The sequence below is a fragment of the Saccoglossus kowalevskii genome, chromosome 22 (assembly GCF_978046115.1).
Source record: "Saccoglossus kowalevskii chromosome 22, keSacKowa6.1, whole genome shotgun sequence".
Classification (NCBI taxonomy): Eukaryota; Metazoa; Hemichordata; class Enteropneusta; family Harrimaniidae; genus Saccoglossus; species Saccoglossus kowalevskii.
In genome coordinates this window covers 2,306,352-2,314,637 of record NC_140662.1, presented here as the reverse complement: position 1 = coordinate 2,314,637, position 8,286 = coordinate 2,306,352, and the positions used below count along the sequence as shown (strand labels likewise).

General features: G+C 36.3%; 1 pseudogene; it reads right to left on the bottom strand.

The window, feature by feature from the left end:
• Window positions 1–3,123: 3,123 nt before the first annotated feature.
• On the bottom strand, window positions 3,124–4,632 carry LOC146728616 (zinc finger MYM-type protein 2-like; annotated as a pseudogene).
• Between the last annotated feature and the right edge of the window lie 3,654 nt (window positions 4,633–8,286).

Genomic DNA, 8,286 nt, shown 5'->3' with positions numbered 1-8,286 from the left:
TTTCACTTCTTTTTTAAAATTTGCTCGAATACGAATCAATTGGATATCCAGGGGTAAGCTGTTCCAAATTTTAGTTCCCTGGTAATCGACTGAAAACTGACCCAAATTTGTCTTTTTCATTGGTAGAAGAAAGTTTGAATTATCCCTTGACCTAGTGTGATAATGGCGAGTATGGAAATTGAAATAGTAATTAAGGTCACGTGGCAATCTGTGAAATTGTAGGTCATGTATAAATGTACATAGCCGATACTTAAATTGGTCATAAATATTGAGAATACGTAGTGACTGAAAAAGAGGTTTACTATGTGCACAGTAGTCTTTAAATAGCATGATACGAACAAGCTTTTTTGTTGTTTATATATAGGGTCTAGAAATGTGCGATACGTACTACCCCATACTTCTAAACCATAGGAGATATGAGGAAGAATTAGAGAATTATACAGAAGGATAAGAACGTATTTGGGAAGTGTATGTCTGAGCTTATCAATTAAGCCAATTAGAGGAGTTATCTTTGCTAAAACTCTATTAATATGCGGCTTCCATGTGAGATGTTTATCTATCACCACACCAAGATAAGTAGTAGTATCGACTTCCTGGAGAACTGCATTGTTTAAATGTATGTTTTGTTTGTTTACCAGCTGTTTCTTAGAGGTGGAAAACAGCGTGTAATTAGTTTTGTTGGTATTAATTGTAAGTTTATTAGTGTTGCACCATGTGTTCACCATATCTAAATGTAAATCAACTTCAGCGCTGGGTATATTGTTACTGGAAAATGAATGAAAAAGATTTGAGTCATCAGCAAATAATTTAATTTGGAAGTAAGTTGATGATGCAGGAATATCGTTTATATAAATTAGAAAAAGTAACGGTCCAAGGATGGAACCTTGTGGCACACCATAATTAATTGGGAGAGTGGAGGAGGTATGGCCATCAGCTTGAACAAACTGTTTACGATTCAATAGATAGTTTTCAAGCCACTTTAAAGGTTTTCCACGAATACCATAGGAACTTAATTTGGAAAGAAGAATGTTGTGATTTATCGTGTCGAAGGCCTTAGTAAAATCCAGGAATACCCCCATCACGATATTACCATCATCAATTTTATTAATTAATTCATAGAAAAGATCTATTAACGCAAGCTTGGTACTGTATTTTCTGCGAAATCCATATTTGTGCTTATTGATAATATTAAATTTGTTAAGAAAGGAAGATAATTGTTTGTGCAGAGTTTTTTCAATAATTTTACTGATAACGGGTAAGATTGAGATGGGTCTGTAATTACCAGGCAAATAGGGTGAACCTTTTTTAAAAATAGGAGTAATTTTGGCTATTTTTTAGTTGGTCGGGGAACACACCAGACATAAAGGATTGATTTATAATGTGACAAAGAGGTATTTTAATGAAAGGGGCAGCATCTCTTAGAAGACTGGAATAATTATAGTCATGGCCACAAGATTTACGCGGGTCTAATAATTTTAGATCAGATTCTATTTCATGGATGGTAACTGGTTGGAGAAAGAAGGAATTCAAATTGGTAGTTGTAAAGTAGTCCAAGGGGTCGGCAGATGTGTTAATATTCATAGCAAGTTCCTCCCCAATGTTAGCAAAAAATCTATTAAAATAGTTGGTTATTTTTATTGGGTCATGAATATTCATGGTTTGAGAAAGCGGGTTGTTTATGGTAAGTAGTTTAGGCAGTCTACCACCATTCCCAGTGGCCCTTCCTGTTAAATCATTTATCGTTTTCCAGAGTTTAGTCGGGTTGTTTTTATTTAGATTAATTAAATTGGAGTAATATTTTTTTTTAGATTTTCTAAGAATAGTTGTTAAAATATTTCTGTAGGTTTTGTAAGCAGACAGGCGATTTTGATTGTAATTACTCTTAATCACTTTCTCGTATAGTTTATTTTTATGTCTGATTGACTTTGTAATGCCCCTCGTTATCCATGGCTTCTTGGGTAGTTTTGATCTTTTTTTCATCTTGACTAAGGGGGCCACTTTGTCACAAATAGTGCTAAAGATAGACGAAAAAGTATTATACGCATTATTTACATCCAAGCTGTTTGGGACGTTAGACCAGTTGACACTGTTTAATTTCAGATGAAAATTTTCAATATTATACCGGGAAAAGTCTCGAGTATAATATACACTCTGCTTTTGGTACATTTTGTCAAGATTTTCAATGAATGCAAAAATGGGAAAATGGTCTGTTATATCTGTCAGAATAGTGCCACAGTGCACAAAATAATCATAGAAGTTTGAATATATGTGGTCAATTATTGTTGATGAGCTATTTGTTGAACGTGTGGGTTTATTGATTAGTTGTTTGTAATTGATACTGGCCATAGAATTGATGTAATTCTGATTTACTGTAGCTGATTGATTATTATAATCAATATTAAAATCACCAATTAAGATACACTTTGATTTAGTAACATTTATATTCATAAGGTGGTTTTCTAGGCCAGTACTGAAGTCAACCACATTTGTTCCTGGTTTCCTATATATAATGCCTATGTTAAAATAACCAGAGTTCAAGTGTAATTCTAGCCACAAGGTTTCAGAGTGGGGAATAATGTTAGAGTTCAATACACGGTAATCAACCGAATTGTGGATATATGCTGCCACCCCTCCCCCAAGTGCACCAGTACGACATTTCTTGATAAGAGTATAATTTTGGATATTAAAATAAGATGAATCATTGATTTGCCAGGTTTCAGATAAAGCGATGACATGGAATTTTGGGGATAATGTATTTTCGCATAATAATTTTAGTTGGTCAATATTTTTGTTTAATGATCGAATATTCATGTGTAAAATGGACAAAGCACCTGGTGGGGAGTTTGGAAATTGTGTATTGAAGTCTTGTACAGAGTAACTATTACATTGAAATTTATGTAATGAAGATGAGTCTAAGACTGTCATGAAAATAGAAATTAATTCACATTGCTATTTCACTACCACAATTTAGATGTATTAAACAATGCGGGGTATATCATGTTCACCCGAGATAAGCATATTTCAAGTTTCATATTTCCTTTTACAAAATTCACGGACACTTGGGAAGAATCGGTTATGACAGTGGTATTAGATTTGTCCTCGTCTGTTGGGGTGGTGGATATGTCATGCGTTTTCTCTTCTTTCGCCGTTTTCGGTTTGGGTGGCTGCAATGCGTCTGACACCGCTTTCGTCTGCTCGTCGCTCGTAGCTTCTAATTGCTAGACTGGAGTGGCCCGTTCTTTCTGCTATTAGCTGCTCGTCGAAATTTTGCCGGAACAGCGTGGTTGCCTGTGTAACCAGTTTAAAATAAAATACAATGTATTAATATGAAAATACAATAGCTTGTAATAGTCCACCTCATAGCAATTTAAAATATCAATATATTGTTATAGTATGTTCAATCGTTCAGCTTTTTAAAAACACGCCAAAGCCGTTTGCATATAATATTTAAATGGTATTCCACCAAACAGTTTGCATGAAAAAATGGAGTTAACGAGTAGTGATTATTTTCGACATAAAGTTATGACTATTTCTCGTCAGCGGGGAAATCGAACATTGCAATTTACTAAAGTGCAAATTCTAATAGTACCTTTCCTGAATGCCCAGTATGATAACCTTTTATCCCAGCGAGATCAGTCATCCCTGCAATATATGAACACCAAGCTTTTGTGCAGAGAACTTTATTTCGCCATTCTTTGAATTCAGTGGTCTTCTATAGAATGGCCCGCTGTTTGGGATATATGACAGATATGTCCGAAACAAGTTTACAACACAGCGCGAGTTTTCTGGTTGCGCGTAGTGTTTAATACTTTAAATTTTTGCCCTGGTTTGCGGTAGAATCCTCCCTGGTCAGTTTTCGATGGTTTTCCCTGGAATACCATGTACTCCCCCATATCGTCGCTGTGCATGGTGAGTTGGTCTACCGTTAGTGTTGAATGTTCATCAGCGGCACGCAGTCCAAATATTTTACACATGTAAAAGTAGGTTGCATAACTCGTACCTAATGCGGTATTTGTACCAAACGCGTGCGCCCATAGCTTTTCTTCATCATTTAGCAAAAATGGCTCGGCTTGTTTTTTTCGGATACCAATACCAGAGTGAGAGTGTCTTCATGACACCATCCAGCGTATTTCTGAAACCTAAGAAGTCGTGGTTGACCTGGTCCATAAAATTTAGGTCAGGGCGGTTACAATCATCGCGCAGATAGCGGTAAATGGCACAGAACATTTATCTTAATGAGTCTGGCGGATGCTGTTGGCCATCTTGTCTCCGACTTTCAATGGCAAATTTACATAGCCAGAAATCAAATTCCTTCTGGACTAAATTTTCATCCAGAGACGGAACCAAATGATACACTTCTTCATCAGATTTATCATACTTAACTTTAAAATTACGTTGCTCTTTCCACTCATTCCATGTTTTGACGCCCCGTTTTGTAGCCCTGCGAGTTGTCTTGGGTATGCGTGACTGCTGGTATTCGGTGACTTGTTTGCTGTCAACTGGAGGCAAAAAACGGAATTCTTTCTGAATATCACTCAGTTTAAAGTCCTCGGCGTCGTCCACATCAATTTGGGACAACCAGTTTTCCAAATCCCAGTCAATTTCTGGAGCAGCAAATTCTTGAGCGGACATGATTCAGGCGGCTCTCCGGAGTTCACCCAACAACGTACTACACTGTTCTCACAAATGAGCACCAAATTCACGTGCTCGAATGTTTTTTATGCAATTCTACGTGGTCCAATCAGTGTTGGTTATGGTAATACAATAAAGTCCACTGTTGGTGGATTCTATTGTTAAACAAAACAAACTCTGCTGAGTAAATGCCGATTGGCTAGAGCTTTTCAACACATCTGTTATGGCCAATGAGCACGGCTGATAATTGCGGTTGACTACACCTGGTTTAGAATTGCGATTTACACAATAGCGCTGTAAACATCCGCCATGACCACAGGATTTAAAATAAGCCGTGCAAAACTCGTCAAATTCGCAGTATAACTTCGTTATACTACCCCTCCTCCAAAAGGAGCCGCTATTTTCCGTTAATCTACTCGTAGGGGTAGTATAACTATCAATAAAAATGAATAATTGTCATTTACCAAATAGCTAGTAGCCAGTACCGAAAAATATAAATTGTTTGCACTCACTCGAATAAAACAGAAGCAAATATGAACATTACTAATGGTGTTGAATAATCATAGCATTGTGTTGTGTTAATCTTATACCCACACAGATTAAACTTTTGTTGTTTATTTTTGCAGATACCAGTGAGGTTCTCATCGGAAAAGCAGAATTTTAACCAACTTACATGACGTTATATGCTATTTCGACGATATGAAAGTTTATATTACATTCTATCAATTAAAAAAAAATGAAAAACGTAATTAAGCGTGTCAGATAACGAATAATTTCAAGCGCGAGTGTGAAAACGGCTCAGTTTCGTACTGCGTAGCGTTCGAGAGACATGACTTCCATTGTTATGCAAACACACAACGAGGGATAAACCTCTGACAAACATTACTTTCCCACTGTACACGCTGACTGTTTACAAACAATCTAATCATTCAATTGTCTCTGATAAGAAATCTAATAAAACTATTATCACGGTGAAACAAAATGTCCGATGTTCGAAGAAACAATTTGCTGCGACAAGAAGACCATAACGAGACGCCGTAGAAATCACAAGAAAACAGTCCCTTCTTTAGTTATTGCTCGTGAATTATTGGTGAAAGAAATACAAAATGCTTGGTACGTATCACTCAGTTTGGGCTTTCTCATGGATAGCAAGACGATTACTAATTTCGTTTTTAAATTGAAACGTTTACGGTTTGTGACATGCTATATAGGTGTTACGGTCATAAGCAAGTATTACGACTACGTTCATTACTTTCAACCCCAAACAACGCATATAACGGATCAAACTCTATCTAGGCAAGTATCTTCGCTTTATTAGTATTATTTTGTATGAGAAAAATGTAAAACTGTGTGAATGGATTAAAACCACTGCTGTGGATTTAAAACTAAAACGGCAATGTCAACGGAAAATTAGATGGGCGCACGTTCGCGTCCTAGTCTGATGTATCGGTTTCGTTATCGGTTAAGTACTACCGGGTAGTAGTTGACAATCATTCGCGTGCATAGTTCAACCTCGTCGTCCCTTTTGATTCACTCGCGAGGTTGGTCACTGAGTTGCAGATTTTTCTTCGCCTCGTCTTTCGTCAGTGTCTTCACTTTCTTTCTTTTCCTCCTCATTGCGTTACAAAAATTGCGTTAGTAAAATATAATATAGACTAAAATAAAACGATTTAAAAGAAAGTTGCGCAAAGTTATGACCATGTTTAAAACACTAATTTGAGCAGCGTCTTTCCGAAATGCTGATCTTTAGAAAACCGGTGATGATGTGTTAAGTTTTATCAATTTTTGAAAAATCAAATTGAATTGATTAAAATTGGCACGAAAATCATGGGCGATGTTAGAGTACAGTCCTGTAGGCTGCCCCTTCCGCTGACCTTCCGCAGGACAATTCTCAGGACTAAGGAGTAAAATCGATTCGTTGAATGCAGACGATGATTCAGCAGTTTGAAACGTATGGGTCCTTCAGAAATTCTTTACTTTTTAGAAACTTTACTTTGAGTTTACACGACATCATTTTTTGAACACTACGGCTCTTGTCGTGTATACGAGTTCGGCTAGGCCCGGCTCGAGCCAAGTTCAGCTCCAATCAACCCTCGGGGTTGGGATATGACAGGAATGGACCCCGATATGGCTCCGACCATGTGAACGCGATCCGGACCGAAATCATGCCCTCAGTCGTCTTCTTCAAGTAACCTGTCATTTCAATTATGGCGGAGACAGATTCGTTTGTAATTTCTGGCTTGACGAACAGGTTCGCGCTCTATACCGCGTTAGATTGATAGCTCAACGAGAAACAGAAAAAAATGGTGTACGAAATTATGCGACAAAAACTTCAAGTTGAAAGGACGACTGAACAGATCTAATTTCCCTAAAAATGTTTAGTTTTATTTAATATTTTTACGTGACGATTGAACATCGTCGGTGTGTGGTGGACTTTGGCATTTGGACAATAAACGCCACTTTCATAAAAAGGGCATTATCTTCGTTCATGTTTTTTGGTTGGTCAGGGAGATTGAAACTTAATTTGCTTCCATACTTATATAAGAAATATATACGGCAAACATTCTGCATAACAACTTATGAAATATGAAAACAATTCCTGCTATCTGCACGCCTGAACGCCCATTTGTTGATTAACCACTGACAGACATAGTGTAAAAGTTTCATTAGAAATAAACAACAGCTGTGAGAGAGCTATTTAGATTCGAGTGTCCGTAGCAAACATAAACATAGTTGAACTCCGGTGACCTTGCCCTTTGTCATGTAATATTATTTTCTTTATCATAGTCTGTTTCAATATGAATATGCATTGTCATAATTCATTTTGAATACAAACACATTTTGGGATTGAAACAACAGCGGGAAAGCTGTCTACCGAATGTCCTTGATTGATGTAAATATCTTACAAAAACATTGGTGCCTAATTTGTTTAATTATTTTAAGGGACATAATTTACAGCTTTATTCAAAGCAATTCAGATATTTTAGTATAAAACAAATAAAACAAATGTCTCATCTCAGAAAAAAGTGCTGCATTTAGACGTGAATAGATTAATAAAGCATGCAAGGTAATAGAACATCTTAGCTGGATTTTGCCAAAGTATTTTGTACAGATGTCTATCAAAAAATAATGATTCATTGAGAAACGCCCTTCATGAATAAGTATTATGTTGCAAGCTCTGTTTTGTATACAAATCAACTCAAATAGTTGATGTCAAGTGGAGAGAGAAGTCAACAGCACTGTTGCCTCCTTAGAATCTACAATCTACATCTTAAAACACGGCAATTTTTGTTTTTGAATTCTAAGAGCTGGATTATTCTGTTCTTATAGCTGAAACCAATTCCTGTAAATTTTGATTTTGATTTATAAAATGAACTGTTTGTCAAATACAGAATACATATTTTTTAGTACAATTTTTCATTAAAATGTGGATGCAACGTTTTGCTTTTTATGTATTTCTTATGTATTGTTTTCAATTTGATAACGTTAGACTAAACAGTGTTTCTATTGGCTTGAGATATTGATCTAACGATTAGCACCCAATTCATAGGAGGGCTTAAATTGATTTTCTCTCAGCTTGTTTTTTGTAAAGATTTTATCTGTAGGTTTGCAAATGTGTAACAGACTGTGCAACAACTCTCTCCATGAGTTGGT